The following is a 19,809-nucleotide window of genomic DNA, read 5'->3' as shown; positions in this document are numbered from 1 at the left end:
GACAGAACCTTATCCAGAATTGCAGTGTCAAAGATGTCATACCATGGGCTGCCCCATATCTATAGATAGATAGATAGATACTTTATTCATCCCCATGGGGAAATTCAACTTTTTTCCAATGTCCCATACACTTGTTGTAGCAAAACTAATTACATACAATACTTAACTAACACTCGAGATTACCTACAAAGTTCAAAGTAAATTCATTATCAAAGTCCATGTATGTCACCATGTACAACCCTGAGATTCATTTTCTTGTGGGCGTTCACAGTACAATACGAGAAACACAGTAGAATCAATGAAAGACCACATCTAACAGGATGGACAAACAACCAATGTGCAAAAGACAACAAACTGTGGAAATACAAAATGAAAGGAAAAAATAGAAACAATAACAATAAAAAATAAATAAGCAATAAATATCAAGAACATGAGATCAAGGGTCCTTGACAGTGAGTCCATAGGTTGTGGGAACAGTTCAGTGATGGGGCGAGTGAAGTTGAGTATATTTATACCCTCTGATTCAAGAGCCTGATGGATGAGGGGTAGTAACTATCCCTGGGCCTGGTGGTGTGAGTTCTGAGGCTCCTGTACCACCTCCTTGATGGCAGCAGCGAGAAGAGGGCCTGGCCTGGATAGTGGGGGTCTTTGATGATGAACGCAACTTTCCTGCGAGAACGCTCCTTGTAGATGTGCTCAGTGGTGGGATGGGCTTTACCCGTGATGAGCTGGGCCATTTCCACTACTTTTTGTAGGACTTCCTGTTCTTGGACATTGGTATTTCCATACCAGATCATGATGCAACCAGTTAATATCCTCATCCATGGAAGCTTGTCAAAGTTTTAGGTGACATGCCGAATCGTCACAAATTTCTAAGGAAGTAGAGGTGCTGCTGTGCTTTACATGCTGGACCCAGGACAGATCCTCTGAAATGACACCACTGACCCTCTCCACCTCCGATCCTCGATGAGGACTGGCTCATGGAGCTCCAGTTTCCTCCTCCTGAAATGTGCTGCATGATCATCTGATTTCTGAACTGACAATGAGTCAACCCGTGAACATTACCTCACTATTTTTGCTCTCTTTTAGCATTACTTATTTAATTTATTTTTGTTTAAATATACATTTCTAATTGTAATATGTCATATTTTTATGTCTTGCACTGTGCTACTGACACAAAACAATAAATTTTATGACATGTTAATTATATTCTGCTTCTGTTTCTGGTTTTGGTATTTTTGCATCTTTCAGTACAAGGACAGTAGGTGCACTCTTTGCAGTCAACTCTTTAAGGGATGTACATTCTTCCAGTAACAGGGGAGGGTTGCTAATGAGTGTTGGAATGGTGGGAATGGGTGATTAGAAGAGTACTCCTCATGGTTGAAACTTCCAAGGTACACGTGAGGCCGTAACCAAAGTAACGGGAGATCACAGACCTCAGTGTACGTTTTGAGTGCTGCCCCTTTAAAAAGCATGGATTCATGGGAAACAGGGTTAGTGACACCCAACTGTTCTGGAGGGAAATCTGATCTGTCCTTGCCCAGTGAAGGACGGACAGTATATTTCCATGTCAGGATCGTGTGTGACTCGGCAGGGATCCAGCTTCAAGATACCTGCGGCCCTTCTCCCTCTTGGTGGTAGAGTTCAGGTGTTTGGGAGGTGCTGTCAGAGTAGTCTGAGCAAGTAAATACACTTCAATTTGTAGACGGTATACACTGATGTATGGTTGATGGGGTGCTGAGCTAGTGGGTACTTTGTCCTGGATGGTTTCGAGCTTATAGAGTCATAGAGCACAGTGGCACAGCAACAGGTTCTTTGGCCCATCTAGTCCATGCTGAATTATATTCTGCCTGGTCCCATTGACCAACACCAGGACCATAGCCCTCAATACCCCTCCCATCCATGTACCTGTTCAAACTTTTCTTAAATATTGAAATTGAACCAGCATCACACCCAACACTCTGAGTGAAGAGGTTCCCCTTAAATAATTCACCTTTCACCTTTAACCTACAACTTCTAGTTTTACCCAACCTTAATGGAAAAGCCTGCTTGCATTTACCCCATCTATGCCCCTCATAATTTTATATACCTCTCTCAAATCTCCCTTCATTCTCCTATGTTTCTCAAGAGTGGTTGGACCTGCACTCACCCAGGTAAGTTCCACCACGCTCCTGACTTGTACCTTGTAGATGGTGGAAAGACCTTGGGATGTCAGGAAGGGAGTCAGTCACCAGATGATCCCTGGGCTCTGACCTGCTCCAGTAGCCACACTATCCTCGCAGCTGGTTCGATTAAGTCTCTGTGTAATAGTGACCCCTAAGGATGTTGATAGTGGGAACTTAGTGATGGTAATGCCCTTAAATGTCCAGGACATATTTAGACTCTCACTTGTTGCAGGTGGGCATTGCCTGGCACAAATAGTAGCTGTCATTTATCGTTCTGTGCCTGAATGTTGTCCACTACTTGCTGTGGGTGGACATGGTCTGCTTCATTTACTGAGCAGCTGTGAATGGAACTGAGCACTGTCTAACCATCAGTGACCATCCCCACTCCTGACTGTAGGTCACTGATGGAGAAGTGGAAGATGGTTGAACCCAGGACACTCTCCTGAGGAGCCACCGCAGTGATGTCCTGGGGCTGACCTCCAACAACCAGAACGGTCTTTGCTCAAGACCGTGACTCCACCCACTGATTACCTTTTCAATACCTATTGGCTTTGGGACCAGATTTAAAATAGTTATGAAAAGAAATAGGACTGGTCCACAAATTAAAGTACTAAATTGGTGTAAGGCTAAATTTTATGTCATTTGACAGGATCATGCAAAGGTTGATTGGGAGGGATGATATCAAGGATCAACTTTACTTGCCATATACATTTATATGCATTGGAATTTGCTGTGGGGTGTTGGTCAGGACACAATATACAACAAAAACAACAGCATTCAGCAATGTAAAGAATAAAACATTATAAAAAATAGTTCGAGGTCAAAGTATAGATATGGAATAAAATGTGCATAAATACCAGCATGTATTTACAATGTAAACAGCATTATAAAAAGTGGTTTAAAGTGTTCACATTTCAGCGCAGTGACAGGGGTAAGAGATAAAGGGGAGTGGTGGACTAACTGTTATGGTAATCAGATTAACTGCCTGGGGAAAAAACTTTTAAGGTGGCATGAAGTTTTTGTTTTAATAGTCCAATATCGCTTTCCAGAAGACAGCATTTGGAAAAGGGAGTTCGCAGGGTGTAGTGTCCACAATAATTTTCCCTGCCCACTTTTTTGTCTTGGACACATACAAGTCCTGCAGTGATGGTAGATGTTATGTGTTGTAACCCAGAAACTGCTTGAAGAAAAACACAGGAGCCTGGGATAACTTGTGTATGCTTAGTTTCTCTTTAGTGAGGTGCACGCATATGACATGGTGATGTGTGCCATTCACGTACTTTTACATATAACCTGTAATGAATGAGTTAAACAAAGAATGCTTAATCAAACAATATATTTACAATATTACTCAAATATTACTGAAATATTAAATACACTACACACCTCCCTACTTAGCAAGAAACTCCAACCCAATATAGAATGCAAATCAACTCAAATATGTAATGTGTTCTCTAGTCATCTATCTATCTATCGCAATATATTATATAATACAACTTCATCCACAACAAAGTAAATTTTAAATCTTTCCATTCAAGCCTAAAGATTTAATTGCTGTGGAATATTTCTTACTCTTGTGTGATAATATCTTTCCTGACAAGGGGAGTCACTCTGCTCGACAGGAGAGACTTATGGTTGTGTTACAATCTGTGGTGGTTGTGGGAGTTGACTCTGGGTCTGCAGGAAGTGGTTCTGACAGCTCTGGACACATTTCTTCTCTAACAATTGACTCTGCTTTCCTTAACTGATTGACGTGTCGTCTCCAGATGACATCAGACACAATCTTCACTGTGTAGGAAAGTGGTCCAGTTCTGTCCTTAATCTTTCCAAGTACTCACTTTTGATCACCTCTGTCGTCCCTCGCCAGGACTGCTTGTCCAGGAGTGAAACGTCAAGCCTCCTTGTTTGATGAGCCTTCAATTTGTCTCTGCAGTTCGCCCTGCACATTCCTTCTGAGATTGGGCTTGAGGAGATCCAAGTGTGGGCACAAGGGTCAACCCAGGAACAGGACAGCTGGTGAGTTGCTGGTTGTGGAGTGTGCTGCATTGCCATATGCCAGGAGGAAATTGGTGAGCTCCTGACTCATCGTCAATATAGTGTGTTCTATTAACATTGCTTGCAGTGCATTTAGATGCATCTTTCCACTAAGCCATTTGTAGCCATATGTAATATCTCTTACTCCATTCATTTCCAGGAATGACTGAAACTGTTCTGCAACAAACTGTGGTCCATTCTCACTGACTAAGTGTTCTGGAACACCAGTCCTTGAGAAGAGGCTTCTCAACACAGCAAAGGTATGCGAGGCTGTTTACTGGAGGCTATTGGGAACGCTGCTGGCCACTTCGTAGCTGCATCCACAATTAGCAAGAAATCTGCGTCCATGAATGGTCTGGCAAAATCCACATGATTCCTCTGCCAGGGAGGGAGAGGTGCTGCTCTTGCATTTTCTGGAGGTGTTGTCATCCCGGACAGTGCATGGCAAGCTGCTTAATCTGCTGATCCATCCCAGGCCACCAAATTTTTGAGCCAATGCTTTCATTTTAACCACATCTATATGACTGCTGTGTAGCTCCTCCAACAATTTAGCTTTCAGCTTGGATGGTACAACTCTCAGTCCCCACATAAGGCAACCCCTTGTCAAAAGCAAGTTCAACACAGCACTGGTAAAAATGGGGAGTTTCTGCTGCACATTCCAGCCATTTTAGGTGGCCACATAGACCTGAGGCAGTGTGGGATCTTTTCTGGCTTCCCTCTGGATCATCTCTAGGGAGACTCTCAATTTGCAATAAGGTGAATATGCCAAGTGGAAAGTCCTCTTTTGTAAATTTTTCAGGTATTTCCTTTTCCAAGGGTAAATGGGACAATCCATCCGCATTTCCATGATTGGTTGTCCTCTAGAATTCGATCTTGTCATTGTGTACTCCAGGAAACAGGGCCCATCTCTGCATCTGTGCTGCTGTTACTGGAACACCCTTCTGTGGATTGAAAATGGATACCAGTTGTAGATAATCAGTAATGAGGATAAACTCCCTCCCATACACGTAGCGGTTGAAAAGTTTTTCACCCCAAACCGGGTTCAAGGCTTCTCTGTCAATTTGTGCATAATTTCTCTCTGCAGTGGTGAAGGAACGTGATGCAAAGACTATGGGGCGTTCACTTCCATTATTCATAACGTGTGACATGACTGAACCTATACCATGAAGTGAGGCGTCACAGACAAGCTTCACTGGACGATGCGGATCATAATGTGTGAGTACTGTGTCTGATGTCACCATTTCCTTTGCCCTTAGGAATGCCACCTCACAGTACTATGTCCATCACCATTTCTTCCTGATCTGTAGTAATGAGTTCAAGGGGTGGAGCACAGTAGCCAGGCTTGGCAGGAACCTGTTATAGTAATTGATAAATCCTACAAAGGCCACAATTGTGACACGCCCTTTGACCTTGAGGCATCCACCACAGCTTGAATTTTCTCAGCAAACTTGTGTAAACCCTTGTGTGTCAATTGTGTGACCACAGTAAGTGATACTTGGTTTAAAAAATTCATAATAATTGCATTGTGCTCTGAGCACATTATCTTCTAGTCTTTTTAACACCGTCTTGAGATTTTGGAGATATTCCTTGTTATCCTCACTGGTAACAATGGTGTCATCCAGGTAACACTGAGTGCCTGGGCAGCCTTGCAGCACCTGGTCCATAGCTTTCTGCTTGATTGCTTTCAGAATCGGGTTGATGGTGACCTTAAAATCACTGCAGATCCTAACAGACCAATCCTGCTCAGCTACTGGGACCACTGGCGTTGCCCATGGGTTTCACTCAACCTTGGAAAGCATTCTTTCAGCCTCCATGCAATCTAGTGCACTGGCTACTTTATCACGGATGGAATAAGGAACCAGACGGGCTTTGTAGAACTTGGGTGTGGCATTTTCATTTAATACTATTTTACCCTTGATATGTTTGAGTTTTCCAATCCCACAATTGTTGCCACTTTTATGTTTTGTAACTCTGGAAATTGATTGAAAGAAAAACACAGGAGCTAGAATAACTCATGTATGTGTAAGCTGCATAATATGATGTGGTGATACAATTACTTATTCCATTCACCTACTTTTACATATAACCCATAATGAATTACAATATGTAAAAAGCAAAGAATGCTTAATCAAACAATATATTTATAATATCACTCAAATATTGCTGAAATATTAAATACCACACACACCCCCTACTTAACTATAAACTCCAACTCAATATGTAATGTATTGTTCTCTCTATATAGGTATGTTAGCTCTTGGGGATGTCTGGCAAATTGGAAGCTTTTAAACATGAAATAGGGAGAGTTCAGTCAGTAGGTTTCAGTTCGTGTGAAGGGCAAGGCTGGCAACATTGGGGAATCCTGTTTTGCAAGGGTTATTGAGGTTATGATCAGAAAATAAATGGGGAAGTGTATGTCAGGTCAGACAGCTAGGGGCAAGTGAAACCTTTAAGAAGGTTGAGGGATGTAAGGAATTTCAAAGGGCAGAAAGGTGACATACAGTAGTTTTGGAAGATAAGGTAAAGGAAAATCCTAAGGGATTCTATAAAAGAGCAAAAGGGTAACTGGGGAGAGAAAAGGGTAACAGGGGAGAAATTTCTGGGAGCCTGGCAGAGATTTTGTGCTTTTATCAGCCACGGGTGAGGTAACAGAAGACTTGAGACAGTTCCTGAGGAGACAGTGGATTGCATAGACGGAGAGAGAGTTTAAAAGAAGGGAGCGGGAGAAGACGGCAAATTTTGAGTGCCACATTTACCGAGGAGACATTTGATTGTGCATAATTAGGCACTTGGTGAGGGCCAATAATGAAAAGTTATATTTAAGCAGAGCGGGCCAGTGCATTTGAGGCTTTGGCTCATCGAGGAGAGGCATATGCCATAGGTAAGGTTATGTGTTGTAACTTCAAAACATTAAACTAGTTCAAAGGAAGACACAGGAGTCTGAAATGTGAGCCTACCTTCGAATTTACTTTAAACAAGGCACGCACGTATCACGTGGTAGCGTGATAACATATGCAATTCACGTATTTTTACATAGAACTCATAATGAATTATTTAAATGAACAGGAATGCTTAATCAATCAATATATACATGAGATCACTCAAATATTACTGAAATATTAAATAGACAACACTCCTCCCTGCTTAGCTATAAAATCCAACTCTGGAGAATGCATCCCAACTACACACACAATATACAACATAATACAACTACTATATACAGGCATACACAGCACAGTAAGTTTTAAATTGTCACATTCAAGCCTAAAGATTTCATCACTGTGGAGGGTTTCTTACTCTTGTGGGATAACGTTTTTCCTGATGGTGGGGGGCGGGGGTCACCCTGTGGCTGTGAAAACAATCTCATGTTCTGGGGCCCCCTCTGTGGTGGCTGTGGGAGCAGACTCTGAGACTGCAGGAAGTGGTTCTGACAGCAGTAGCCACCTTTCTTCTCCTTCCTTTTTCTTCTTGGGAAGGTGCATTTAGTGCACTGGAGTATTCTCTTACTAATCCTTCTATTGCTCCCTCTGATCTCTCCTCTTGGTTTCCTCATCCACAACATCAGCAGTTTTCATAGCTCCATAGACTGTTTTCTGTTTGGCCTTCCATTCATCCAGCTGGGCTTTGGTCTTTGCATCTACTTTTACAAGCAGCTTTCTGTCTCCCACTTGAAGTTCATGCAATAACCTTAATGGACGCAGAGTAGATCTGGTTCATTGAACTCACAAAAGCCAAATGGTTTCAAACTTCCTGAAGCTCTTTGAACTCCCTTCCAGCTTAAAACCAAGCCCCATTTTGCAAGTAACTGCTTTATTAATATATCAGAAGCTTTCTTTTGTCACTTTCATGCTTCCTCTGAGCAGCCTTGATCCAATATGCTCTCCAACCAGAGGCACAGAGGTTGGCACCAACACCTGTGTGTCTGCTGTGGGCCAATGGTTCGTGGTGTTTGGCATGGAGACAGTGGTGGCATCATCCAGAATCTTTGTTGGGTTAATTGCAGAGGATGTGACATGCAAATGGTGGATGGATTTCCAATCAAGTTGTAGTTGTCTCAGCCAATCATGTCCTCTCAATGCTGGTCCTCCTGCTTTTACCACATACAAGCTCAAGGGGGCTTATTAGTTGTATTTCACTGTTAGGAATGTCATTCCTACAGGAGTTATATTTTCTCTAGCTAAAGTTCTTGGTTGGATATCTGCAGGCTTCACTTTGGTATCTTTGAAATGCCATTCAAACTCATTTTGGGGAATGACTGAAACAGCTGAAGCAGTGTCTAATTCCATTTTAATTAATTTGCAATTCTCTTCTGGTGTACACCATTTGTCTATTGTTAATTTTCACAATGTAAATCTCAAGGATACACAGTCGTGTGTCACTCAGTATTATCAGAGTTTTCATCAACAGCATTCAGATCAATGCTCTTTCTGAAAATGCCACCTGAACTATCATTTTTTCTCCTCCCTAAGCAGTCCGTTTAATTTTGTCTGCCCGACGTACTCCTTGTATGTGTCCTACTTTGTTGCATTTTCTGCAAGTCTTGCCTTTAAATCTGGTGTAAGTGAACCCCTGCCACAATGGTATCACAATTTGTTTGGCCAGGCTGATTTCTGTTTAGATGTTGCAAGTTTGTTCATGCTCACTTTCATTCCTGACTGCAACTCAATCGCATCTCTGTCTGCAGTTTCCATTGAAGCAGCAATTTCAACTGCTCTTTCAAATATGAGTTGTCCTTCCATTAGGAGCCATTTTTAAATGCTTTCTTTTAAGATGCCGCAGGCTAAATGATCTCTCAGTGCATCTTTAAACCCATTACTGAACTGACAATGTTCAGCCAATCTCTTCAATTCAGCCACGCACACTGAAATGGACTCCCTTTTGTTTCTGCTTTCTAAAGTGTTCTGCAGTCAACAATGCCATTGGTTCTAAATGTTCCATCATTACATTTACGACATCAGCAAAGTTTATTTTGGATAGTTTGGTTGGAGCAGTCAAACATAAAAGCCTTTAAACCCAATGCACTGAGCAAAATTGGCACTCACTTCTCATTGGCTATTTCATATGCTTCAAAATAGTGTTCCAATAGCTCAGTATACATGAGTCAATTACCGGGTGTGTAATCAAACGCATTAATCTTTCCCAATGTAGCTAGACATTTCTGATTTTTATTGATTATTATCATCAGATACTCACTCTTTATGAACCCTGAATTCTTCTGTTTAAGGCCTGTTTTTTAAACTCGACGTCTCTGCACGTGCTGGGCTGCATTTTGTACACACCGTGTTTTTTTCTCAGTTTGAAAATTTAAACGGGTCGGCAGCTGTCTCGGGTTTGTTTTAAAAATACCTCATCACCAATGTTGTTTTGTAACTTCAAAATATTAAACTAATTGAAAGGAAGACACAGGGAGTCTGAAGTGTGGGTCTAACTTCATGTTTACTTTAAGCAGAGCCGGCACGTATCATGTGATAACATGATGACGTATGCAATTCATGTATCTTTACATATAACCTGTAATGAATTATTTAAGCTGCTCTGGGCTTCGTTTCTATGGACTCCCTTTCATTCTGATTGCTGTTGCTTGCTTTTATTGTTTGCACAATTTGTGTTTAGTTTCCTCTCTCTACGCATTGGGTGTCGGTCTTTTTTCAATGGGTTTATTGGTTTGTGGCTGCCTGAAAGGAGACGAATCTCAATACTTTGATAATAAATCTACTTTGAACTCTGAAATTCACAACAGATAGATTTTTTCATCCTTTTTTTCTTTCTTATTACAGAAGGGAAGGGAGAGAAGAGGTGAGCTGTAGTGACCGGGGATTCATTGGTTAGGGGAACAGACAGGAGGTTCTGTGGATGAGAACAAGATTTCTGGATGGTATGTTGCCTCCTGGGTCCCTGGGTCAGGGACATCACAGGTCGAGTTCACAGCATTCTTAAGTGGGAGGCTGAGCAACCAGAGGTCGTGGTCTATATTCTAGGTACCAATGACATGGGTAGGAAGGGCATGAGGTTCTGCAAAGTGAGTTCAGGGAGTTAAATGCTAAGTTAAAGGACAAGAGCTCCGGAGTTGCTACCCATGCCACGTGCTAGCGAGGCTAGAAATAGGAAGATCACACAGTTTAACATGTGGCTAAGGGAATGGTGCAGGAGGAAGGGCTTCAGATTTTAGGTTCCAGAGAAGGTGGAACCTGTTCGGAAGGGACGGTTTGCACCTGAACTGGAGAGGAACTAAAATCCCACTGGGAAGGTTTGCTAGTGCTGCACGGGGTGGGGTGGTGGGGTGGTTTAAACTAGAGTTGTAGGGGAATGGGAACCAGAGCAGCAGAACGGATAGTGGAGTGGTTGTGGAGACAGATGTTGTTAAGCCTACATACAAAGTCAGGAATCAAAAGATCGAGCATGGTGGGACTAACGTGCTAAAACGCGTCCATGTCACTGCAAGGAATATTGGAATATTGTAGGAAAGGCAGATGAGTTTAGGGCATGGATCAGCACGTGGAATTGTGACTGCAGCCATTAGTAAGACTTAATTGCAGGAGGGGCAGGACTGACAGCTCAGTGTTCCGGGGTTCTGTTGTTTTAGACATGATAGGGAGGTGGGGCTAAAAGGAGAGGGGTCGCTTTACCAGTCAGGGAAAATGTCACAACTGTGCTCAGTCAGACAAACTAGAGAGCCTGTCCAGTGAAGCTTTATGGGTAGAACTGAGGAATAAGGAAGGTATGACCATGTTAATGGGATTATATTATAGACCACCCAACAACCCGGGGGATTTAGAGAAGCAAATTTGTAGAGAGATCACAGACTATTGCAAAAAACATAAGATTATGGTAGTTGGTGATTTTAACTTTCCACAGATTGACTGGGACTCCCATACTGTAATAGGGCTGGATGGGAAAGAATTTGCCAAATGTGTTCAGGAAAGTTTCCTTAATCAGTACAGAGAAGGGTGTGATATTAGATCTCTTATTAAGGAATGAGACAGGGTAGATGACAGAAGTATGTGTAGGGAAACACTTTGCACCTAGTGATCACACTGTCATTAGTTTCAAGGATGAAAATAGATAGGTCTGGTTCTTGGGTTGAGGTTCTAAATTGGAGAAAGGCCAATTTTGATGGTGTCAGAAAGGATTTAACAAGTGTCTGGCAAAGGTGCCCTTGGTAAGTGGAAGGCCTTCAAAAGTGAAATTTTGAAAGTTCAGCATTTATATGTTCCTGTCAGAATAAAGGACAAGGATAACAGATTTAGGGAACCTTGGTTTTTGAGAGATATTGAGGCTCTGGTTGGAAGAAGGAGGTGCATAGCAGGTATGGGCAGGGAGGAACAAATGAGGTACTTGAGGAGTATAAGAAATGCAAGAGAACACTTACAGTCATAGAGTCATAGAGAAATACAGCACAGAAACAGGCCCTTCAGCCCATCTAGTATGTGCTGAACCATTTAAACTGCCTAATCCTATCAACCTACACAGGACCATAGCCCTCCATACCCCTACCATCTACTGTATGTACCTATCCAATCGTCTCTTAAACATTGAAATCGAGCTCACATGCACCACTTGCTGGCAGCTCGTTTTACACTCTCACAACCCCCTGAGTGAAGAAGTTTCCCCTCCTGTTCCCTTTAAGCTTTTCACCTTTCAGCCTTAACCCGTGACCTCTGGTTATAGTTCCACCCAACCTCTGTGGGAAAAGCCTGTTTGCTTTTACCCTTCATAATTTTGTATACCTCTATCAAATCTCTCCTCAATCTTTCATATTCCAAGGAATGAAGTCCTAACCTATTCAATCTTTCCTTATAATTCAGGTCCTCCAGACCCAGCAGCAATCTTGTAAATTTTCTCTGTACTGTTTCAATCTTATTGACATCTTCCCTGTAGGTAGTGACCAGAACTGCACACAATGCTCCAAATTAGGACTCATCAACGTCTTATACACCTTCAACATAACATCCCAACTCCTATACTCAATACTTTGATTTAGGAAGGCCAATGTGCCAAAATATTTCTTTATGACCCGATCTACCTGTGACCCCACTTTCAATGAATTATGGACCTGCATGTTCAGATTCCTTTGTTCTATCATACTCCTCAGAGCCCTACTGTTCACTGTGTAAGACCCACCCTGGCTGGTCCTACTGAAGTGCAACACCTCGCACTTGTCTGCATTAAATTCCATCTGCCATTTTTCAGTCCATTTTTCCAGTTGCTCCAGATCCCTCTGCAAGCCATGATAGCCTTCCTCGCTGTCCATTACACCCCCAATCTTGGTGTCATCCACAAATTTGCTGATACAGTTAACCACATTATCATCCAGATCATTGATGTAGATGACAAACAACAGACCCAGCACCAACCCCTGCAGCGCTCACTTAGTCACAGACCTCCAGTCAGAGAGGCAACCATCTACTACCACTCCCTGGCTTCTCCTGCAAAGCTAATTTTAAATTGAATTTTCTGCCTCATTCTGAATGCCCAGTGACTGAACCTTTCTGACCAGCCTCCCATGTGCGACTTTGTCAAAGGCCTTGCGAAAGTCAATGTGGACGATGGGGAAAGACTAGGCCTCAAGCACCGTACCGGAGGAGGTTTGGTGTGGCGTCCAAGCTGGAGTCGGTGCTGCCCCCAGTGTTCACTCAGCAGAAGACAAGCTGTATTGTGTTCCAGTGCAGACAGCTGCAACATTCATGGACTCAGTGCCTTGGACTATATATTTTTGTGTGTGACTGTATTTTACTGATAGCTTATATGTGTCTTGCACTGTGAGTGACTGTTGGTGCTGTGTTTTTCACCTTGGCCCCAGAGTAACACTGTCTCATTTATGGGTATTTGTTTATGGTTGAATGACAATTAAAGTTAAACTTGAATGAGAGAGTGTGGAACGAACTGTCAGCACAAGTGGTGGATGCAGGGTCAACTTCAACATTAAAGAGAAATTTGAACAGGTACATGGTTGGGTGAGGTATGGTGGGCTGGGGTCCAGTTGCAGATTAATGGCTTGGCCTGGACTAGATGGCCTGTGCCGTAGTTTTCAATGACTCTATGACTCCAATGTTGTGCCTTTATTTAAGAAGGGCTGTAAAGATAAACCAGGGACTACAAACCAGTGAGCCAAACATCACTGGTGGGAAAGTTACTGGAGGGGTCTCTGAGACAGGATCTACCTACATTTGAAAGGCAACAACTAATTAAGGAACAAACACGAGGAAATCTGCAGATGCTGGAAATTCAAACAACAGCACAAAATGCTGGTGGAACACAACAGGCCAGGCAGCATCTATAAGGAGAAGCACTGTCGACGTTTCGGGCCAAGACCCTTCGTCAGCATTTTGTGTGTGTTGGTTGAACTAATTAAGGATATCTTTGTGTATGGGAAATCAGGTTTCATGAACTTGATTGAGTATTTTGGAGAGGTGATGAGGGCAGAGTGGTAGATTTGTCCACATGGACTATAGCAAAACTTTTGACAAGGTTCCACATGGTAGGCTGGTCTGGAAGGTTAGATCCTGTGGGATGCTGGGTCAGGTCGTCAATTAGATATTTGGTTGTAACAGGCAGAGGGGGGTAGTCACAGGATTCTGTTTCTGGGTTGATTGTCATATACTGCATATGAATGATTTGGATGAGAATGTGGGTGTGGCATGATTAACAAGTTTGCTAAAACTAGTGGTGGACTGGACAGTACAGTAGATTGTCTAACATTACAACAGCAGCGAGATCAGCTGGGGAAGTGGGATAAGGAATGGCAGATGGAATTTAACTTGGACAAATGCGCAGTGATACATTTTGGTAAGTTAAACCAGGGCAGTGAATGACAGGGCCCTGGGGAATGTTGTAGAACAGCGGGTTCTCAGGTTACAAGTGTATAGTTTACTGAAAGCGGTGACACAGATGGACAAGGTTGTGAAGAAGTCATATGGTACATTTATTTTCATCGGAAGGGGCACTGAGTGCAAGCGTTGGGACATCACGTCGCACCGGTACAAAATCTTGGTGAGACTGAGTGAGTGAAGACTCCATCAGTCAGAGTTGACCATGGATGTTGTGTCCTAGCTGTTTAGAATATGCAAACCTGGTCATTATGGTATGGAGAGCAAGCTGTTACCCATGTAGCAGGCTCCCCCTCTCCACACATCTGATAAGCCCAATGGAATGGCAGAGACCAACACAATTTTGTACCAGCAGCATCCAGGAATTGCCAGTCAACATTGAACTCAAAGTAGGACTGTCTTAGGGACTCCAGCTCCAGATTTTACCCTCACATTTACTCCCGAAGCCTTCCCCATGAGTGAGTGTAGCCGCAAGGCGGCCGAGGTTTGAGATCAGAATTTTCCTTCTCCCAGATGAGCTGACAACCATGGCTGACGAGCCCCATCTGCCCAAAGAGACTGGTTTTAGGGTGCCAGTAACCCGCCTTTGCCCCTTCTCCTGTCAGTGGAAATGGTTCCGCTGGGCTCAGTAGTTAAGCCACATGTGAAGGCCAGGAGCTGGTCTTGGCTGTCAGAGGCTACTTGAGGCCCATGCCATTGGGAGTATTTAATAGTTAGTGGGAGCTTGTCCCCATTACCACCCCAGCTATAACAACCTTAAGGAACCACTGGTGAGACTACACTCGGAGTATTGGATGCTTTTATAGTCACCCAGGCACAAGGAGGATGACATTAAGATGGAGAGGACCCAAAAAAATTAATGAGGATGATACTGGAACTGGAGGGTTTGTATTGATACATTTGGACATTGCTCCACAATTAATAACATCTGGGGGAATTTTACTCCAGAGTAAATGTGTCAAGTGATTTGAAAATACTGCTGAAAAGAAAGGAGTTGATTTTGACTTAGATTCAGATTTATTTATCACATGTACATTGAAACATACAGTGAAATGTGTCATTTCTGTTAACAACCAAAATAAATGTTGCCACATATTCTGGAGCCAACATTGCATGCCCAGAATGTTCAGCAGGACAACACAAGCATCAACAACAACAGCGAAATAAACCCCTTTCCCACCCACACAGATGGGTCCTTGGCCTGGACTTGAAGGCGGACAGACATTGGGCCTCTGGCCTCTGGACAAACCAATTCAAGAGCTTCAGGCCTCTACCTTCAGACCCAACCTTTGGGCTTTCTACCTCTGGATGTGTTGAGTTCTGAACTTTGACCTTCAGTTTGCCCTCCAGAGTTTGCCAGTCTCTGGGTTTTGACCCCAGGCCTTGTCAATCACAGGTTGGGCTTCAACTGCGGAATGCTCTAAACTGGACTCCGAAAATTGCTGACTCTTCATTTACTGCCGCTGCCTCTAACTTTCTCTCATCCCTGTCCCTAAATACAAATCTGACCTATCAAACATCCTTCATATGATAACTCTTTCATTCCTGGAATCATCCTTGTGAACTTCCTCTGAACCCTCTCCAATGACAGCATGTCTTTTTTTAGATGAGAAGCGCAAAACTGTTCACAATACTCAAGGTGAGGCCTCACCAGTGCCTTATAAAGCCTCAGCCTCACATCCCTGCTCTTGTATTCTAGACCTCTTGAAATGAATGTTAGCATTTGGGTAAGTACATGGACTGGTGGGGTATGGAGGGCTATGGTCCAGGTGAAGGCCATTGGGACTAGGCAGAACAGTAGTTCAGCTTGAACTAGATGGGCCAAAGAGCCTGTTTATGTTCTGTAGTGCTCTGTGACTCTATGACTCTAAGTGCTACATAGGCCTGAGTCCTCCATCAGTCGGAGTCAACCACAGATGTCATGTCTTAGCTATCTAGATATGCAAGCCAAGGCAGTACAACATGGAGAGCAAACTGTTGCCCATGTAGTAGGCTTCCCCTCTCCACGCATCTGATAAACCCAAAGAAATGGCGGAGACTAATATAGTTTGGCCTTAGGAACTCCAGCTCTGGATTTTTCCCTCAGGGTTTACTCCTGAAGCCTTCCCCGTGAGTGGGTACAGCCGCAAGGCAGCGAAGGTTTGAGATCAAAGTTTTCCTTCTCCTACATGAACTGACAACCACGGCTGATGAACCCCATCTGTCCAAAGTGACTGGTTTTAAGGTGCCAGTAACCTGCCTTTGCCCCTTCTCCTGTCAGTAGAAACGTATCCGCTGGGCTTCGTAGCTAAACCACACGTGAAGGTCAGGAGCTGGACTTGGTTGTCAGAGGCTATTTGAGACGCATGACATTGGGAGCATTTAATAGGTAGTGGGAGCTTATCCCCACCACCTCCCCCAGTTATAACAACCTTAAGGGACTTTTCTAAAGAGCTGATGTGAAGATGGGCAACATAGCTGCACTGATCAATCAAATCATGAAAAATTGATCGGCATTTTCTGTTCATTGCACATCGTGCTTTTTGCATTTAAAGATTGTGAGAAGCAGAAAGTCAGTCTAATGTAAATGATGGAGTGCATTGACATTCTGAAATTAAAGCATGGACCTACCCAACTGGAATAAAATTTAGACAGAAAAAGCAAAAAAAAAGATAATAAGACCATATGACATTGGAACAGAATTAGACCATTCAGCCCACTGCATCTGCTCCACCATTCCGTCTTGGCTGATTTATTTTCCCTCTCAACCCTATTCTCCTGCCTTCTCCCCATAGCCTTTGACACCCTTACTAATCAAGAACCTGTCAACCTCCGCTTTAAATATACCCAACGACTTGGCCTCCACAGCCGTCTGCGGCAATGAGTTGCACAGATTCATTACCCTCTACTCAGCAGTTCCCAACCTGGGGTCCATGGCATAAAAAAGGTTGGGAACCCCTGCTCTAGCTAAATAAATTACCCCCCATCTCTGTTCTAAAGGGATATCCATCCATTCTGAGTCTGTGCCCCCCTGGTCCTAGACTCCACTCTGTCTAGGCCTTTCAAAATTCAATAGGTTTCAGCAATCCAGAAAGTACAGACCCAAAGCCATCAAACACTCCACATATATTACCCCTTTCATTCCTGGGATCATTTTCATGAAGCTCCTCTGGACCTTCTTCAATGCCAGCACATCCTTTCTTACATAAAGGGCTGAAAACTGTTCACAATTCTCCAATTATTTCCAGACTCTCTCTGGACATCCCTTCCCCAGTAGCAAGGGGCGTGATTGGAGTGCTCATCAATGTCCCAGTTCCTCATATGTAAACCTAGACAATGTAGTTTCAGCCGTGGCATGATGCACATCAGATCACAGTATGCAGGGAAGGGAAGAATGCACAGTGGCACAGCCTGTAGAATTGCTGCCTCACCGTGCCAGAGGTCTGGGTTCGATCCTGACCTCGGGTGCTGTCTGTGTGGAGTTTACACCTTCTCCCTGTGACTGTGTGGATTCCCTCTGATTTCATCCCTCATTCCAAAGGTAGGGTAATTATTAACCCCTAATATGTGAGTGAGGGGTAGAATCTGGCAGGGGGAGTTAGTGAGAATGGGATGAATGTCACATCGGATTAATATACTGTAAATGGGTGGTTACTGGTCAGCATGAACTCGATGGGCTGAAGGGCCCATTTCCAGGCCATGCTTTATCTCTACAACACATCGGCAATGTGTGTTTGATACATGAGCAACATCTGAATGCTTTCTTGATTGGTACATGCTTGGGGCCAAACAGGGGCAGATGGGCCTAGGTCACTGGGCAAGTTGGGCTGAAGGGTCTGTTTCCATTCTGTGACATGCTAGGACTCTATGACTCCTTGTTTTGGTCCTCAGGATAATGGTTCCTATTTTTGTATATCTGTATATATGAACCCTGCTCTCTCTCAGCTCTGCATCCAAATCACTGATGTACACTGAGGACAAAAAAGGAATGTTCGGGAGCATCCAATTCCTTCACCTGGTTTTCCTCCACTCTTTCCCCTGTCCAGGTGACGCTTTATCCAGACCATCCATTGCCAGCGCTGAGACTGATAATGAGCTTCATTGTGGACTTACAGCCAGACACTTTCTTGCAGGCATTCACAGCAAATACAAGAAACACAATAGAAAGACCTCACCCAACAGAATGGACAACACCCAATGTGCAAAAACAAACAAACTATGAATACATAAAGAAAGAGGAAATAATAATAATAATGATAATAATAAATAAACAATAAATATTGGGAACATGAAGAAGTGTCCTTGAAAGTGAGACTGATCCACCTGCAAAAAATAGAATGGTGAGGAGAAGGCTTGTCCATGGCTTTTGGTTCACTTTGTATCTGCCGTCCCAGTCCATGGTTCGCTGCACGTTAAAGTCAAAGTAAATTTATTATCAAAGTCCCTATATGTCACCATTTATTACCTTGATATTCAGGCATTTACAGGAAAATAAAGAAATACAATAGAATTTGTGAAAAATTATACATAAGTAAAGACTGACAAATAATCAATGTGCAAAAGAAGAGGAATTGTGTAAGTAAAATAAATACTGAAAACGTGAGTTGTGGAGTCCTGAAAGTGAGTCTGTAGGTGGTGGAATCAGTTCAGAATTGAGGTGAGTGAAGATGTCCATGCTGGTTCAGGAGTCTGATGATTATAGGGTAATAACTTCCTGAACCTGGTGGTGTGGGACATAGAGCTTCTGTACATTCTACCCAAACGCAGTAGCGAGAAGAGAGCATGGCCTGGATGTTCGGGGTCCTTGATGGCCCATGGATGCTGCCTGACCTGCTGAGTTTCTCCAGCATTTTGTGTGTGTCGCTCAAGATTTCCAGCATCTGCAGATTCTTTTGTGTCCTTGTCCTTAAGCAGTCACTTGCTTTGTAGTCCGGGTGGCTGAACTCCAGGAATCCCAGGACTGACCAGACTCCGCCACTTGCCTCAGAAGTGTGATAAGAGGGTTGGGATGCAGCTGTGGCTGGAACAGCGTGGGTGATCATGTCCGCCCTTCCCAGCATGCAACACACTTCCGCCCAATCGCTGAATTAAGATCAAGACTGGAGAATGGGTGAAGAAGTGGCATATTAGCCATTTCCACCCTGGGGTATAAGTCTCTTGGTTATCCACTCAATCTATATCTCTTTTCATCTTGTACACCTTTATCAAGTCACTTCTCATCCTCCTGTACTCCAGAGAGAAAAGCTCAACCTGTCCTTGTAAGACATGCCACTGAAATGTGTCTTATATCTGTTTGATACAACAGTGTGATACAATCTGAGGGCTTCTCAATCCACCAGCATCGTGTCTTCAGGCAAAGTTACAGGTGGAAGGATCTGCTTCCTAATCAACTCCTTGTGGTGCTCGAACATGATGGTCCTGGTAAATTCCTGCTCACCCATCTTGGAATAACTATCGATGAAGCGCCGTGCATTCTACCTGCCACAGGAGTTCACTTCAGTGATCCTGATGGCAGTCTACATCCCAACTCAGACAGAAGTGAAGCCTACACTCAATAAACTATACTCTGTGGTCAACAAAATGGGATACCAAGACCCTCTTCATTATTACTGTTGTCTTCAACCAGGCCAACTTCAAGAGTTTCTTACCAAAATAAGACCAGCATTTCTCCTTTCCCACCAGGGGCCCAAATGCACTTGACCATTACTATACAACCATCAAAGATATCTACCGAGCCACCCACCCACATTTTGGTAAGTCAGGCCACCAGGCTATGCTCCTTCCCACTGCGTTCAAACTGAAGC

This window comes from Hemitrygon akajei, chromosome 18 (genome assembly GCF_048418815.1).
Source record: "Hemitrygon akajei chromosome 18, sHemAka1.3, whole genome shotgun sequence".
Taxonomy (NCBI): Eukaryota; Metazoa; Chordata; class Chondrichthyes; order Myliobatiformes; family Dasyatidae; genus Hemitrygon; species Hemitrygon akajei.
Note: the sequence above shows the minus strand (reverse complement) of the source record.